Genomic DNA, 18,207 nt, shown 5'->3' with positions numbered 1-18,207 from the left:
AAAAAGTTACACAGAAAACCACCAATTCTGTTCAGTTGGCAAAACTCTACTGCCTCTGCCCAGGTCTCCCACATTTCACCTCACATTCAGTGCACCTCACTCTCACCCATATCTAATGCTCCATGCACCCCACCCCCTTTTCATTTACCACCCTGTCCCCCAAGGTAGACCGTTCCCTTCCTTGTTAGCAATGTAATACCCTTTCTCTCCTGCATCTATGTTTGTCTGAAATAGAATATTGCATACATGTCTGCTTGAGCTCCCTGAGGCTCAGGCCGAATCACTGCTCCATCTTGGGCCCTTGTTCAATCCTTAACATGGGAGAGAAAGACGGAGAACAGCCAAAGAAAAGCCGCAGGAATATCTGCCCCTGGCAGAGGCTAGAGTTAGACAAAGCCTGCTTCCTGCCATCTGGAAGAGCAATTTCCACAAAACCAAAAGTCAAACTCATTGACATGGAGTGGATTCCAACCCATGGCGACCCTACAGGACAGGCCACACTGCTCCCGTTGGGTTTCCAAGGTTGTGAACCTTTATGGGGGCAGAGAATCTCCCTTAGCGGTTAGCAGCCCAGGACACAGACAGCCCAGCACTGCTCCCCCGGGGCTTAGAGCAACCTAATGAGAGCAGAAAGACGTGCTGCAAGAAAACTGTAGGACAGGAAACGCCTTAATGGGGACTGTACCTGGGTCAAGGCAAAGAGTTTGGGGTACAAAATAAAAGATGGCTAACCTGCGCTCTAGGAGACCTGGTGGCATAATGGTTATGTCTTGGGCTGCTAATTGCAAGGTCAGCAGTTCTAAACCACCCATTGCTCCGTGGGTGAAAGATAGGGTTTTCTACTTCCGTAAAGAGTTACAGTCTCCGAATCCCACAGGGGAAGTTCTCCCCTGTCCTATCCACTCGATGGCGGTGACTCTGGATATCTGGGCTGGTGGGCATGAGATGAAGAAGGAAGACTGGTTAGCGTTTGAATGGTGGCCCATGAGGCCCAGGAGCTCTGCGCAGAGGATTCGTGGCCTCTTACCCTCAGGTCTGCTGAGATCACACACTGATGGGCTGGGGAGAGCTGAGGGGTCTTTGGCGCAAGAATAGTCACTGGTCCAGCTTTTAAGATTTGCTGGCAGCTCCCAGTCTGCTGGCTATGATAGAGTGGTAGGGCCAGTTCTCTTGTGTCGCTTTTAAACCTGCTCTGAAAGCAATTTCCTGCCAGGCTTACCTGCATCCATCATGCGCTGGATGGCCTGTCGCAGGCAGGCAGAGGAAATTCCAGGCCTCCGTACTTCTCCCCACAGCCTGGGAGTCTTCTCTCCCCACTTGCCCCCGTTCCTAGAAGCCCCCCTTCTTAGTTGTGGGCCTACTCTCCTGAGAGGGGGATACCTCCAGGGCAGGAACTGGGGTTTACTTGTGTCTGAACACACAACAGGCTGCCCGGGGCCTGGCACAAAAACTTGGGCCGAGTCTGTATTTGCTGAATCAAGACAAGAATGAATGAATGATGGCAACAAATGTACAGATGTGCTTGACACAATGGATGCATGTATGTGTTGTGATAAGAGCTGTATGAGCCCCCAATAAAATGATTTTTTTTAAATGAAAGAAAAAAATGACTGAAAACCGTGACCCTTGTATACCTGGCCCTCCCCTCTGAAACCTCACGCAGGAACTCAGAACCAGAAAAGGAGCCACCGAGGACGGGAGAAGGGAGAGGAGTGGCAGGACAGGAAGAACGGAGGAGAGGGAGGGCCAGGAGGGAGGGCATTGTTTCCCTACTTTCACATCTGCTTTCACACACGTGTAACTGGTTTAGGGCACAGGAAGCAGCATGCAGGACTCGGACGCTATGCTTGGAGGTTAAAAGAAAGAGAACTGGACCCACAAGAGAAGCCTCCAGGCTGCGGACGAGGTTCTGAGCACTGGCGGAGCAGGACCTGTGAAGTGCCCGCCTCTGACCTCCAGTGCCAGCCAGTCACTGGCCTATTGTCCCCCAAAGCAGCACTGGGCAGGACGGGGCTGCGGGCGGCACGCTCGGCCAGGCATGGGTGGAGCAAGGCCAACATCTCCGCCCCCAGTAGCACCGGATTCTGCGCTGCAGATTCTTCTGTAGTCAAAATGCCTGCACAGGGAGAACCCCGAAAGGGAAGCAGCCGCGTGCATAGAAACAAGTGGGCCTGCACTGGGCTTTGGGGCAGGCCGGCCAGCAGGGAGAGCTCTGTCACGGGCAATGCCAGACGCCAGTTCACATCTTCCCCAGGACCTACCGGAGCGGACACCGAAGGCCCCAACCGTGAATTCAGGAGAGGCTCAAAAGGTGCCTCGTTGGCTCTCCTGCTTCCATGCAGCCCGAGTCAAGTCCCTAGCGCCACATGACCAGCACACTGCTGTTTGTTCTTGTGAGTCCATCTGGCTGCCACTCAGGTCACCCTTAGGGATCCCAGTGGAAAGCCCAGCATCTGCTGGCTGCGTGTCTCGTCTGCTCCCCGCTATGTTCATTCCTGCACACAGATCACCTCCTTTCCCCCTCCGAGCATTTCTCAACGGCAGGTCACATCTTCTGGACACAAATGAGGAAACAGAAGCGAGAAGCGTTTAAGTGTTCCCCCCAAGTTTGAACTAGCCGCGAACTGGCGCATCGTTTGCTCTTCTTTATGCTCGGCCGTCAGGAGCGGCCCTGTGGAAAAGGTCTCTGGGGCGCAGAAGAGTGTCCACTATCAGTCATGAGTGGCCGTTGTTTCCCTTAAGCTCCGATTTATGGGTGTGTGGCCCGCATCCTGCTTTCTCTGCTTGCTTCATCCAAATCATGCTATTGCATGAGGGCTTCTTCCTCGTCTAGTTTGATTTCCCATTTTATCAGTATGCCCTGGGATGTGTTCTGTTTCCATCGGATAGTTTTTGCAATGGTAAGAGATTCACAGAACCCAAAGTTGAAGAGATTCCCACAAGAAAGCACTCATGATTAAAAGTTTCGTTCCTACCTCGCTCTCCAACGTCCAAGTCTTCTATTCAATCACTGCTACAGTTCTCTCTTATAGATTACCAGAACTATTTTGCATAAAAATCTAATTTGCGCATATGTGAGTATGTACATAGTTACACACACGTGAGGGCACCCTTACTCAAAGCCAGCCGTCCCATATTCCACAAGGCAGGCTGCCCTTACTCTTATTTGTGACAATAGCTCTGAAGATCATGTCCTACTAGTGAAAGGTGACCAGACGTCCCGCTTTTGGCAGGACAGTCCCAATTGTTCACAATTTTTCCTGCATCCCGCGATGTTTTTAAAAAGTACCGATTTTTGGAAAGAATGCATGACAAGCTAGGGTTTACGGTTTTCGGCTGCCATGGGGCCCTTTCGCCAGGATATGAGTTTTATCAATGGTGTCCCGCTTTACCAATGTTAAAATCTGGTCACCTTATACTAGCGCCTAAAGTAAGAAGCCCTGTTGGTGTACTGGATGCTAACGGTAAGGTTGGCAGTTTGAAGCTACCAGCCACTCAGCAGGAGAAAGAAGGGCCTTCCTAGTCCCGTAAAGAGGTACACTCTTGGAAACCGACAGGGGCCATTCTACCCTGTCCTATCGGGCACTCTGAGTCAGCATGGCTTGATGGCAGTGAGTCTGGTTTGGGGTTATCACATAAAGTACATCTCCATGCTTAAAATTTTCTACATAGCATTCCATGAGACACTCTTCCATGAAAGGAATTGCTCCCTGATCTACACCAGATGACTGCAATGATATTCTGCCTCACCGCCTCTCTTTCAGGACATTCCCTCTTTCATATCGCTTAAAAATCATGTTTTAAAACGCTATTCTTTTTTTTAAAATACTTTTATTGGGGGCTCTTACATTTCTTTTCACAATCCATATATTGCTCCAGTATGTCAAGCACATTTGCACATATGCCGCCATCATCGTTTTCAAAGCATTCTCTTTCCACCTGAGCCCCTGATAGCAGCTCCCCATTTCTCCCCCCTCCCTCCCTCACAAACCCTTGATAAGTTATAGATTATTTTTTCCAGAATTGATGTCATCCTGCGTCGTCCCTCACCCACTTTTCCATTATTTGTCCCCTGGGAGGGGTTCTAGTTTGATCCTTGTGATCAGTTCCCCCTTTCTTCCCCCACCCTCCCCGAAGCCTCCTGGTATCTCTACTCTCATTGTTGGCCCTGAGGGGTTTATCTGTCCTGCATTCCCTGTGTTGGGGGCTCTTATCTGTGGCAGTGTGCTATTCTTCTGACATAACCAGCCCACATTAAAATAATTTTAGAAAAAGTAACTGACTTAAATGAGATGAAGAACAGATCATTGATAACATTTCATTTAAAGGTGTGGTGTCTCTTGTAAAATGTTTATCTTTTCCTCATTCTCAGGCTCAAGGACTAACTGTCTCTCCCTGCCGACATGTCCCTCTTAACTCACAGTGACCCCACAGGACAGGGTCAAACTGCCCCTGAGGGTTTCCAAGACGGTAACTCTTTACGGGGGTAGAAAGCCTCATCTTTCTCCCATGAAGCCACTGGCTTGAACTGTTGACCTCACAGGTCTCAGCCCAACACATAACCACTATGTCACCAGGGCTCCTTCAAGGACTGACCTTGTAATAGTTTAGGTACTTTGGAGAAACAAATCCACAGCGACTCATGTATAAGAGAGAGTTTTATGTAAAGAAAATGTGCATCACGAAAACATCCCAACCCATTGCTGCCCAAGCCCACAAGTCCAACATTAACCCATTAACCCAACACCAGTCCACAAAGTCCTCCACCTCACAAAACAGAGGCAATGATGCCGACTGCAGGAGGAAAGCTGAGTCAGTGAACGAACAAGCATCTCAGCACTAGCAGAGGTCTCCACACGGCTGCTCCAGCACCCAGGGCGGCATCGGGATAGGTCCATGTAGCTTCTCCTTGGGGATGTCTTGTAGGAAGTCAATCTTGCAAGCTGAAGCAGGGAGCTGCTAAGGCAGCTGCACCCTTGTGCGACCACCACAAAGCAAGAGACCCGAGAACTAGAAAGGCGAGGCTTCACCACCCATTTATCCCTCCGCCTTTCAATTAGCCCCACATGTGATTATCGGCCAGGCTGGCACAATTAACTTATTCAGACCTATTTTAAAATAAAGGTCTGTTTGCAAACCACTTGAAAGATGCACTTTAACAATGAAATATCCCAAACCAAAAAAATCAAAACCCACCTCCATCAAGCTGATTCTGCTTACAGTGGCCCCACACAAGGCTTCGGGGACTATTCACTTGAGCAGAAAGCCTCGTCTTACTTACAAGGAGTGGCTAGTTGGCAAGAACAGCTGAAGAACTGAGGTCAACAGCCCACCACTTAACCCACAGAGGGACCAGCACTGAAATACACATAGCATTCCCCCAAACAAGGCTGACCTTTTATTTTAAAGCTTTCTAAAAATGCCAAGCTGTTTAGACTCAATTTAATCCATTTTATCTGCAATGTCTCCTCTAGTCCAAGCCCAACCATCTCTCTATTAAGGGTGTCAAAGGTTCCTGGAGCTTGGGGGGGCGGGAGGTGAGATGAACTTGGACTAGAAAAACTTTTCTTCGGTCTCAGAGCTGTCTGCTCTGGTAGAACTGGGCTATGTACATAATAGTCCCTGCGCTTTACAGAAACCAACGTGCTGAAGCAAGCGCTATTCATTGCTGCGGTCCAGTGTTCCCTGTTGTTCAGGGAAGCACAGCTTTTGAAATTGGAGAGAAACTTCCCTAAAGTCCTCAGAAGTCAGGGAGAGTATGACATTATGGGGCAGCGGTGAGACTCAGACCTCCAAACCTGGCCCAAGACGAATCCTGATAGGGAGTGTCAAGGGTGTTTGAAGTCGTTTCCAAGAGCATCTTTCAAAATCGGCTTGTGAAAAGATTCCAAAGCAGAGTTTAAAGAGCAGCTTCGCCCTGCATTGGAATGGACACACAAACAGCAAGCCGGGAGCTGTTGTTTTGCTTTTAATGATGCATTTATTCGTGGATCCTTACCACCCTAAAGCTGAGTTTTTCTTCCAGCAGGTGTCAGAGCTTGCAGTTTGGGACTTTGTCCACTAAGGGGCACTATCGTCTCACCTTAAAAAGAATGCCGGCTCTCTGGAGGGCGAGTCCCTGGTATAGAAGCAGAACTCTGAAAGAGGAACAACACAGAGAATCCATTTCCATGTCCCAAATGTTCCCTCAGTGATGGTCCCCCTCGGCAGTAAAAATGACTCAACCCCACTGCCCTACCAGCCACTGTTCATTTAATGCCGTAATTCACGTCAAGGCCGTTTCAAAAGCATTAGTTTGGACCAGCTTGCCAGAAATTGAGCCACGCCATTTGGGAAGGAAAAATTAATAGATTCAGCCATTTGGCTTAGTAATCATCCTCCCAGCCTCTTCCGCTAATTTCTTAAATCATGTTTTCCATCAAGGGAAACATCTGTCTTGCGGGTGAATCAACATGACTCCACTTGTAATGTGTAAAAAAACAAAAAGGCTCATATTCTATCACGAGCTGATCAGGAATTAGTTTCTATTTCTCTGTTGAAACATTCACTTAAAGTGACAGTTTTGATCTGGAAAGGTGAACTAAGAGAGCAGGGAAAACTGTGTCCTGGACTAGGGCATGAGGAATGCAGAGAGGTGGATTCACCGGAAGGCCGGGGTGAGGGCGGGTACCATTGCTCTGGCAGGAAGTAGAGAGTACACAAAAGCAGGGGGCAAAGTTACTGTGGAAGTTCCCTGTTTAGTTTGACCCACTGAGACCACAATTAAACCGAACAAACACACTCACAAAGTTTATCTCTACGTTTAGGTCCAGCCCGGTCCTGCTCTGTGATGAACTCACCACGTGCTATCCTAATTTAAACTTCACCCTGTGCTGGCGTTTCTCAGGCCCCGGTGTCTGCAGCCACAAACAACAGTGCTTTTGACAACTTCCCCAGTCACGTTCTCGGGTCTCCAAGACAGATGGAGCCGTGAGGAGGCTGTTTCGCAACTCGGCTGGAAGACAGCGAATTGTTATTTCCAACACCATGTCCAGAGCTTCTGCTCAGTTCACACCATCTGAGAACTCTGCTCAATAAAGTCAGGTCAGGTCCCGTGGTCCTCAGTGGAGTCTGGGGAACTCACTGTAGAGACTGGGCTTTGGCAAAGTACGGCGCCTGCTGTCGCAGCTGCCTTTACCGGGAGGGAGGGCCTCCTGGAGTCCAAGCCCGCTGCTAGGCCTTTTCGAATCCACAGACTGACTCTCAAAGTAGCTGTGACTAAAGCCTTTTCAGAGAAGGAAACTGAGGCACAGCAGAACAGCGGAACATGCTCAGGAAAAATAAAACACACTTCGGCGTATACTGGGCCATGCGCTGAACAGGAGCAAATCACTTATAAACAGAGCTCTGGTAACACCCACGCTGTGGTGCATTAATTTTCTGGGCCCCAAATTCAAAGTTTTGTTTGGTTTTGTTTTCTAAACACTCGCTACTCCAAGGGAGGTTGAAGGACCCCCTAGAAATCATTTCCACCTAAGAGCCTATCAGAAAGACAGGAGCTAAAGTCCCGTCCAGAACCAGGGAATCTGGTTCTGCTTCTCAATAAAGTCCCAGGTGAGTCAAGCTTAAGAACCGCTGCCCTGGTCTCCGCGGCTGAAGTCGCTATGTCGAACTCCCTTTCCGTCCTGGGTCTAGGGTCACCCTCTAAAAGTAGAAGTTCTCCTTCCACTGGCTTCCTATGACATTTGTTCCTAAAAGCGGGGAGGGGGGAGGGAGCGGGGGTGTTCCCTACTCCTGTAAAGAGTTACTGTCTCAGAACCCCAAAGGGACATTCCTGCCCTGCCCCCTAGGACCCTTCTGAACCAGCACAGACCTGATGGCAACTGCGTTTGATTGTGGTTGTGCCCCCCCACCCCCAGGCCCCACTCCATGCCCACACAAGGAAAAGTGCAAAAAGAAGCCAGAAACACCGCCCATCCAGCCCTCCTATTGGCGAGTCCCAGGTTAATGGTCTCGGCCAGGCGGCCTGAGTTAGTTTATGGTCCCACCTGGTGGATAAACACATGTGGGATTAATTGAAGGGCGGAGGGATACATGGCTTGGTGAGCCTCGCCTTTCAGTTCTTAGGTCTCTTGCCTTTGATGGTCGGACCAGGGTGCAGCTGCCTTAGCAGTTCCCTGCTTCAGCTTGCAAGGCTGACTTCCTGAAATACATCCCCAAGGAGAAGCCACATGGACCTACCCCGATGCAGCCCTGGGTGCTGGAGCAGCCGCATGGAGACCCCTGCCAGCACTGAGATGCTTACACATTCATTGACTGGGCTTTCCTCCTGCAGTCGGCATCACTGCGTCTGTTTTATGAGATGGAGGAGGACTTTGTGGATTGGTGTTGGACATAGGAGTTAATGGGTTAATGCTGGACTGGTGGGCTTGGGCAGCACTGGGTTGGGATGTTTTCTTGATGCACACTTACCCTTTATATAAAACTCTCTCTTATACACGAGTTTCTGTGGATTTGTTTCTCTAAAGTACCCAGAATAATGCACTGCCTTGTTGGCTCAGATCTGTGCTTGCCCTCATCAGCGTCGCCTGGTCCTCTCCCTCCTCAGTTGACTCACTGGGAACCAACGGAGCTGCCAGAAAGGGGGCCAGGTGATCTCCTCTCAGATCCCTGTCCTTTGTAAGCTTCTCCGAATATTTTAAGGTAAAATTCCGCAGACCTTTGGTATAACGGATAGCCCAAGGGGTTAAATGCAGTATTTGATAACTTTTTTTAAAAAAGGGAAAGAATCGATTCATTGTGTTATTATGAGCACAGTGACTTAACCTGATCCTTTCATGTCTTGTATGTTGCTGACCAGATAGCTAACATCTCTGGGGCGACAGCGGCGGCTCCTACCCTGCAGGGCCCTGGAGCTCAGTGGCACAGGACCATCCTGGGGTGCAAAGAGAAGGGGTGCCACACCACACACAGCACCATCTTCGCGGCCCTCGCATGCGAAGCGGGTTGGCATGGTGACGCCCCAGACAGTCTTTCCTGGCTTCCTCTCTTCTCTTTGACTCTATTATCACTGTGTGAGATCTTGCCCTAGAAGGACAGAGCCATCCTGAGGGCGAGGTCTGATGTCAGGGGAGAACAAGCAAGCCTTTGTCGAACTCCATCAAGGAGCAGAGGGCCTGGCTGGGCTCTCCGGCACGCACAGAGGAAGGCCTGTGCTCGCTCGGCCTTGGAGCAGAGCAGCCTTCTCTGTCCTCTGCTGCGGGGACCTGCATTTGCACCCCCTAAAGCCCCTTCATCCCCGGAATCTACGAGAGCTGAGCAAAGTGCAGAGAGCTCTCCCCATGGGGGCCTGTAGGCATTTCGACTCGACAACCACACCACACCTGGGAGTGCGCATTTATCACCTCTACCACAAAAGTACATATATGTACACATAGACAGATATGAAGCAATTGTTCTCATTCTTTTTTCCCAGTTGTTTTCCAACGCTCTCCTTCAGAATAGCATCCCTCCCCCAAACTATGCCACCTTCTCCCAGAATCCCTGCTTCCATCCTTTCCAGTCAGGTCCTCACCACCTCCCTCCCGTGAGATGCCGTCCATGCTCAGAGGAGCGTGCATGTTTCTGGTCTCCTAAAGTTCTCGGGTTGTCGGGCTGTCAGCTGGTGCAGATGGCCTGACAGAGCCGTGATCGGTACACATCGCTGCTACCAGACTCTGTGCTGCCTGAGCTCAGCGTGGCGATGCCATTGTCTCGGGACAGATCTGGCACCGGGAAGACGTGAACTCAACAGACATCCAAGGCCTGACTCTCAGCACAGCCCGCGACATACCCTTAGTGGAACATTCGACCGTGGTTTCAGATTCACGTAAAATAACACAAGGCCAGTGAACACTTCGTGAGTCTCTATTAGGAGCCCCATTCCTCGCCCACTTGCACATATACACTCATTATGAGGCAGGTATTCTTCACTTTCCCATTTGACAGCTAAGCACGCCGACTTGCAGAGAGGCCAATAACCTGCTTAATGGCAGCCAGCTCGGGCACGGCGAAGGGGGACACAAACTTGGGCCATCTGGCTCGAGTTCATGCTCTTCAGCACAGCACTCTACAGAATGACAGGCCAATGACAGTTTACTGGAACACCTGTCACCAAATGCCCACCAAGAGGCACAATGAGGAGATTCCCTTGAAACGCGCTGCTGAACTTCCAGGCTCCCGTCATCACACATTACAGCAACTGAAGAAAGTGGTCGATAACAACATCCCTCCTTTGGTTTCACGGCCTCAGATCAGCCAAGGAGAGAGCTGACCTGTGAAAGAGAGCCCTGTGCAAGTCTTGGATAGCTACGCACGGGCCTTTAGAGGAAACATTACCAAGCTTTCTTGTGTACTTCCACAGCCCTGTATAACTCCTCTGCCAATCTACAGCCAAGACACCACAACCCTGACCTCCTTCCTACTTTGTAGGTTGGACGAAGTCTCCAAACACCACAGAAGGGTCAAGGGCTACTGGGCTGGAGGCTTATAAGTTCCAAACAGAGAAATCCAGGCTCATCATGAAGGCTAAACCAAGCAGTGTCCAGCAGATTTCCTAGAAAAGGTGTCAAGGAACAGAACAAATGTAGCCCCGTTCTGCCTCATCGCATCGGAAAGGGAGGACGGGGTGCAGGCTGAGCATCCGTCGCTGTAAACTGGCCACATGGTTCTGTGCTGACACACAGAGAGAGAGAATACTGCTCACTCTTGCTGTACTCTGCCTGCCGGGAAGAGGGGAGAAGGCTGCACTCTAGTTTCCTTGATGGGCTTTCCGGTGGTAGCATCACATACGCTTCAAACCCACCGTGGGCTCCTGCTGGGCCATGGCGGGATGCAGCAGGACCCGAGGACTCTGGGAGACAAGTTCAGAGATGGAAGGATCTAGAGCATCCGGTGTGATCCCTTTACATTTACCCTGGAGAAGAAATGCTCCTGGGAGAGAGGGGCCTCTCTACGAAAGCCAGTGATCCAGGACATGGTTTGGGTTGTAACCTAATTAAGACAGATGCCACGGTCATCATGATATTTATTACTATTGTTATTAGTGGGTTTTTAAATAATCTATACCACCGTGGCACTGAGAATTCCACCCAGAAAGGCTTCCTTGGTGAGAGGACATTGGCATGATAGCCAAAGGCATCAAGGGCCACTGGCTGTAGGCCAGACCAGGGTGAGAGCAGCCTCGGACAAGGGGCAGGAGTGGGGGCAGAGCGGCTGCTTTTAAAGACAGCATTTCTCTCTTCTCTCCATTCTTCCTTCTCAGCAGCCCTCTGTCTCTCTTCTTTTCCCTTTTTAATTTCCCCAGCCCACTGCTACCACCAGGGGTTCAGAGAGGAGGGGGTTAGGCATCATGTCCATTGAAGCCTTTCCTTAGAAGGAGCAGGGAAGGAAGGCCAGCCAAAGACTTCCTCCTGCTCAGCGTGGGCAGAAGAGCAGATACACTCCCCAAGAGGGAGAGAAATGGAAACCTGGCCGTGGGGAGGGCAACTGGTTCTCCCTGGAAAGGGCAGAGGACCGCGTTCTTGGGGCGGCCAGTGTCTCCCAGACACTGACTCCCATAGAGCGAAGCACCCACCACTTAAGCCCTTGACTGAGCAGATACTCATGCCAGTTAAAAACGAGATGGGGTTGTGCTCAGAAAAGGCAGGCTCCGTAAAGAGAGAAGGGTGGCCAATGTCTGACACCAGGATCAGCGATTCCACCAGGAAACAAGCACTGCGTCCCCGGGAAGCATGTGTGTAGACATCGCAACACAAGACGTAGAGGCCTGCTGCCCCGGGGCGGATCCTGAGAGGGCTTTCAGACGTATCTCGGCCATCTAGAGCTGCTACAAGAGGAATACCACAAGTGTGTGGCTTTAACAAGTGGGGTCTTATTGTCTCTCATTGCAGGGGCTTGAAGTTCAAATGCAGGGCTCTGGCTCTCTCTTTCGGTTAGCTCAGGACGAGGGGACCTGGTTCTTCTCAGTCTCCATTCCTTGGTTCCTTGGCAGTCTCTCTGTGGCCTGCACCTGTCTTTCCCCATCTTTGCTTATTTGCTTAATCTGATCTTTCATCAACGTAAGAGGCCCCATCCCCAGTGACAATGATTTTAGGGGGCAGGATGTGATGTATCAACCACATTCAGAGGGGACACGATTGATTTCATCTCTAACAGGACACGGGTGTTCCATCACGTAACGATGGTGTGTGTGTGTGTGTGTGTCTGTGCTGCTCACTGCTGCTCTTCACTGGGAGCTCTCGCTGGGCGCTCCTGTGGTTCATGATGCTCACGACCCAGGATAATTCTGAGTTTAGAAATATCCTCCCAGGAAACTTCACATATAGAGTGTGCCACGTAGCAGGTTCAATAGGAGGGGGCTTTGAAAGGAGCTTGAATCCTAACCACCCAGTAGCTATGGACTCTGAACAAGTAATTCATCTCTCTGAGCTTCAATAACATTGTCTACGCATGGGCACTGGTATACCCTCTTCATGTGCTTGTGAACATCAATCGTCATCCATCTTGGCACATCTGGGCCAACGCATAGGTCAGCAAGATCAGTCCTAACCCATTCCTCCATCTTCCAGCCAATAAGCATCACTCGAAGTCATCTGCACTAGGCCCTGTGTGACATTGCAGAACACATTCTAACTAATATGTACACACACACACTGCTCCATGGGAAGGAAGGCTGGATGCAGTTTGAAATCCCTTCTCCTTCTCCCTGTCAAGGAGCAGCTCAGCTCTTGGGAAAGCTGGGTTTCGTCACTGGAGAGTGATGGTGACCTGTTGTTGTGATACCCGGTTCTGGATGACACAGTGCTGGCTCGTCCTCCTCCACCTCTTTCTATTTCTTTTCTTAGTCTCCCTTCTCCTTTTCTGCTCATTGACACCTCCTTGGGGTCAGAGGCGAGATCAACCTAAATGCGTCAATTTGCTTCTTTTAAGTCACGGTAGAGAACAAGGTGGGAGGATGAGGAGGTGGCCACAAATGGATTTTGGAAAAGCAGAAATCAGGCATTCACTGTGCCTGATGATCACTTTGGCTATTTCCTCCCTACCATCCATACAGAGAATTGACTGTTGGTCCCTGTTTATGTAACGCTGCTCTTTGGAATGTCTTTCTCCCAACTCCTACTGATCCCTCAAGGTGCACCTCATATGACCTCTTTTGCAAGCTGCGGGGGGTGGGGGGTGGGGTCATGCGGTGTGTCAATTGAGTTGGGCCACGCTTCTCAGCAGCTTGGCCGTCGTGATACAGTTTGGCAGATATGGTCATTCCTCTTGATGGGTGCTGATAGAATGGAATCACTTCCATGATGAAATGTACTACGAACAGCCAATCCGTTAAGAGGAGTTTTCTAAGGGGCGTGGCCTGCATCCAAACAGAAACGGATGCTTTGGTAAAGTTCTCTGGCTGTTTGCTTGATCCAGATTCTGCATCCGGCTCCTGTTTTTCCTCTGCCTGGACGTTCTCACCACCATGGCTCGAACATGTCTGTCAATCTCCCACCCTGTTTTCCTTTCCCCCTCCAAGTTTTACTGGCACATAGTTTACCTATCACACAATTCAACAGTTCAATCATTCAATCGTATCAAGGAGGATTGTATAATCATTACCACATCCAGTTCAGAGCATTCCCCCACCAGGGTTACATTGCCTTTAGAATGAATTGGGCAATCACAGTTCATTCTAGTGCTCCCTCCCTCCTCCCACCTTCCTGATGTACTCCCCAAATCCCCTTCACTTGCCCAACAACTCCTCATTTCCAGGGTTGAGTGGTTGCAGCGTGTCCTCAAGGAGTGTCCCCAATTTTGTGATCCTCTGACCCTCCACCTGTGTCAGCAATCCCTCTGCTGACCTCCCTTCATCCCATTCTTAGCACACCATCAAACAGGGTATGTTCACCAGTCACGAGCATGTCTCTCCAGTGAGGTGCGGGGCTGAATCGAGGTCGCCATTTCTCCCGATTAGCTAGCAGTGGTGCTGGCACATAATAGGCACGCAGATGTTTGATGAATGAATTGGGTGCATTCCCTCTTACCCTGAATTCAAAACTTAGTCACAGTCCATGACATGAGTACATCCAAGAGAATTGGTAGAAGTGACTTGTGGGAGACTGGGGTTGAGTGAAGTTTCTATATTAAGAAACTATTACTATCCAAGTTTCTGTAAGTGCTACCAGATGATTCGGTAGGGCTACGCAAACAGTGCATGTGTAACACTGATTAGGAGATTGGTCAGTTTTTGTTACCACCTCCTTGGCTCCATTCCTGCTTAGACCTCACCCCCTTCCACTCTTGACTTCACCCCTTCTTTAATTGGCCACTTGCAGTTCCCTAAAGCCCAAGCACATGTCTACCTCAAAGCTTTTGTCCTAGTCTCATTTGCATGGGCTTTAATCCTGCACTTTCTTCAGGTCCTGCTCTGATACTGTCTATTCAGAGAGGCTTTGCTTGATACTCTATAAAACTGTCTTGCTCATTTCTCTACCTCTGTTCCTTTCTGCTCTTGAGTTGTTCCATGGCACCGACTGCTGCCTGGCATCGTATATACGTGCCTGTGGATGATTCCCTACTCCCCTAGAAAGGAAGCTCCTGAGAGCAGGCACTTTGTCTTGTTCGGTGCTGTGTCCCCAACACCACGAATGGTGCCTGCCACCTGGTACGTGCTCAACCGAGAGCTGTTAAGTGAGCGGATGACCGGATGCCTGAATGCCTCATAGAGAGCGAACAGACAAAGCGGGAAGACAGGGCTGTGGTGCCGGATGAACACGTGTTGGATACTCGACTATCCAACCAAGTACAAAGCCCTGAATTCAAAACTTAGTCACAGTCCCCAAAGCAACTGACTCGGTTGTGAGGACATTCTCCAAGGCCTCAGACAGAGTCCAGCACACAATCAAAAGATGCTAGGAGGGAGTAAAAAAGCCAAAAATTATCATCATAGTTGATGCATTGGAATTGCAATGTGGGTGAAGAATATCATATGTACCATGAGCTGCCAAGGGAACAAACAAGTTTGTCTTGGAAGAAGTATAGATGGAATGCCCCTTAACAGTAAGGATAGTGAAATTTCATCTCATGTACTTCGGGCATGTTATCCGGAGGGACTAGTCCCTAGAGAATAATATCACGCTTGGTAAAGCAAAGGTTCAATGAAAAAGAGGAACACCCTTCAGTCAGACGGTTTGCCACATTGGGCTCAAACACCGAAAGGATTCTGAGGAAGGTGCAGGGCGGGGCCATGGTTCACTCTCCTCACGACTTGAACGTGACTCGTCAGCACCTAGCAACAACAACCAGCCGATAATGTTGGGGTTGACACTCCCCTTTTCACAGGTGCAGGAAGAGAGAATTGGGAATTCGAACCGACCTCTCCAAAATCACTCAAGGAATAAACAGCAGAGCCGACACCTGAAGTCAGGGCTGTCTACTTCCAAGAGCGATTTTCCTTCCCCGGAATTCTGCTACAGCTCCAGGATCACCCTCGGGAAGGAAACCACAAGAGACAAAAAGGAAGGCAGCAAGGCAGCGCTGGTCCTCTGCCTTTCAGAGAACGTGCACAAGGCAAACCTGCCAGGGATGAAATGATCCTGCAAACTCAGAAAACGGAGAATGCCTTAGAAATGATCCCGCCCCACCCTCCGCAGTATCTGCAGTAGTTTTATGGAAGGGTTCTGGTTTTAGTTTACAGAGCAATCCAATACACCTAGATGAAACAGACAGGAGAGGGGAACTCCAGCAACCTGAGAAGGTAGCAGGTGCGTGGCCATCTGAGCGCATCCGCATCTCCTGCATGACTCATGAGCTTGTCCGCGCAGGTGCTCGGTGGGCGGAAAAGTGATATGCTGCTCTGCCAGAGTCCTGAGAGCGGAGACGTCAGAGATCTTAGGGAGCATAGAGAGATGTACGTCCACAGCAGAAGCTCAAGTACACACCATCCTATCCTTTTTATCCACCTCAAGGGATGTGTTCATAGCGGTTTAGCAGGAGGTGAGGGAGAAGAGAGGTAATAAGAGAAAACGAAAGGAAAGGAAGAGAGCAAGGGGAACGAAGAGCTGCAGTAATGCCTTGGAAGGGATCTGGGATGATAACTTGATGCAATGCATTTGTTTCTAAGAATGTTCGACCATGGCGTGTGTCAACCAGGCCTCTGACGTGAAGCTGTGATCCCACCTCAGCATGGCGACTGACAAGGAGCCTGGCAGCTCAGTTGTTACATACTTGACTGTTCACCGAAAGGTCAGTGATTCAAACCCATCAGCCACTCTGCAGGAGAACGATGTGGACGTGTGACTCCATGAGGATTCCAAGCTTGGGAACATAATGCAGAAGTTCTACTCTGCCCTCTGTCACCACGAATTGGAATTGACACCCCAGCAGAGGGTTTTGTTGCCATGGCTAAGGACTGCTCTCTTGCCTCTCCAAATAGAGGCTGGCCAGAAAAGAACCCTGATTGCATTTCACCTCAAAATGGACTCTGAAAGCAAAATGTGGTCTAAAACTAATAGTTCAAATCTGTTCTCCCTCTGCTTGCAGTTCTAAGCTATTCAAGATCTCAAAAATAACCCAAAGACCTTAGGTAACAGCAGCTCCCACTCAGAATGCTGTTACAGAACATCTACCCACGCTCAGGGAGTCCATTGCAACTCCAAGGGACCCTATAGGACAGAGCAAATCTGCTCTTTGATGTTTCTACTGTAAATCACTACTGGTACATTTGAGCAGCCAAATGCTCCAACCACTAGGCCGTCAAGGAGCCTTGTTATAGAATACCCCAAACCCAAACCCAGCGCCCTGAAGTCTATTCCAACTCGCAGAGACCCTATGTAGGGTTCTCCAACGAGCAAGCTGAACTCAGCACCCATGACACCCCCACAGAGCACCCATTACAGAGCACCACAGTCCACCCAACTCACTGCCATCGAGTCCATGCCGACTCTCAGCGACTCTATAGTGCAGGACAGAACGGTCTCTGCGTGTGCCCAAGACAATCTCCAGGCTAATGGAAAGCCCTGTTTCTCTTCCATTGGAGAATGCCAAAACCACACCCCCAAAGCAAACAAACAAAAACACACCTTCCCCAAACGAAAAGCTTACTGCCACTGAGTCCACGCCCACGCATCACAATGCCATAGGACAGGACGGGGTTGAACTGCCCCTGTGAGTTTCCAAGACTGTAACTCTTTAGGGGAGTAGAAAGCTGCGTCTTTGTCCCGAGGAGCGAGCTGGGGGCTTTGGATTTACAACCTGGCGGATTACAGCCCAACTTCTAACCCCTCGGCCATCAGGGGCCGTTAGCTGATTTCCATTTACAGTTACACTGAAGTGCATGTCCATCACGAATCATGTCCTTGCATTTCTCTTTACATAGATGTCCTGTTCGGCAGCATGACCTCTCCTGAAAAAAACTAGTGCAATCACCATCCTTGAGACCTTCACAGATTCTAGAAGCGTGCTTTTACACACTCCCTGGAGCTAACAATATCGGTTCTCTATTGAACTGTTTGTGACCATCAAAGTCAGCTATTTCTTACCTGGAAATATCTCTTGCAATTCAGGTTCACCAGGACAGGCTGATGGGACGAACCAGTTGAGCTGAGCGTCTTTCTGGCCAAGGCAAGCAAGCCTGGCTTCCCCCACCAGGACTGTGGCACCCTGGAACCCGCTGCTTCCCTGTCCTTAGGGAATGTAAACCTGCTAAAAGAGAAAGCACGGCATGTGATTACGAGAGGCTATTTCCTGTTCTGTGTTAGTAACAATATTTGTTCAGCAGGGTAACAAGAGTCACCGAATCACAGATTGGCAGGGATGGAAGAAGTCTCTGAGATAATGTTGTCTTAATTCTCTAATTTTGTCCTGAGAGAAACGGAGGCTCAGTGAGAAACACACACACACACACACACACAACAGCCTCCATCAAGAATAGCTGTTTGGAAGCAAAAACTAGATGAGGGCATGTCTCTTCCTCTCTGCCCTTTGTGAGTGGAGGAAAAGCGGCTACATGGACATGCTGACTTCTCAAACAAGTTGGCCATTGACCCTTAATAGGAAGTCTTGTTTTTTTTTTTTCTAAACAGATTTTCAGAAAGGGAGATGGATGCTCTCTACTGCGTGTGTGTGTTTTATTTTGGGGGGGAGGGTGATGGTTTTGTTTTTCCGATTTGCCCCTGGGAACTAAATTAGTAAAACAGTCCACCTCAG

At 49.7% G+C, this 18,207-nt stretch overlaps 1 protein-coding gene across 2 annotated transcripts in view; it reads right to left on the bottom strand.

Annotated features, from left to right (window-relative positions):
* Positions 1 to 18,207, bottom strand: part of CYRIA (CYFIP related Rac1 interactor A) — a 103,101-nt gene that overhangs the window by 66,235 nt on the left and 18,659 nt on the right. For both annotated transcript variants that reach the window (XM_045286864.1, XM_004696047.2), the window contains exon 2: positions 17,541 to 17,703. The gene's annotated coding sequence lies outside the window, so the exon portion shown is untranslated. The remainder of the gene's footprint in view (positions 1 to 17,540; positions 17,704 to 18,207) is intronic.

The sequence above is a fragment of the Echinops telfairi genome, unplaced genomic scaffold (genome assembly GCF_000313985.2).
Source record: "Echinops telfairi isolate 266 unplaced genomic scaffold, ASM31398v2 ScPeMD7_9;HRSCAF=40, whole genome shotgun sequence".
Lineage (NCBI taxonomy): Eukaryota > Metazoa > Chordata > Mammalia > Afrosoricida > Tenrecidae > Echinops > Echinops telfairi.
This window is presented reverse-complemented; position numbering and strand designations above follow the sequence as displayed.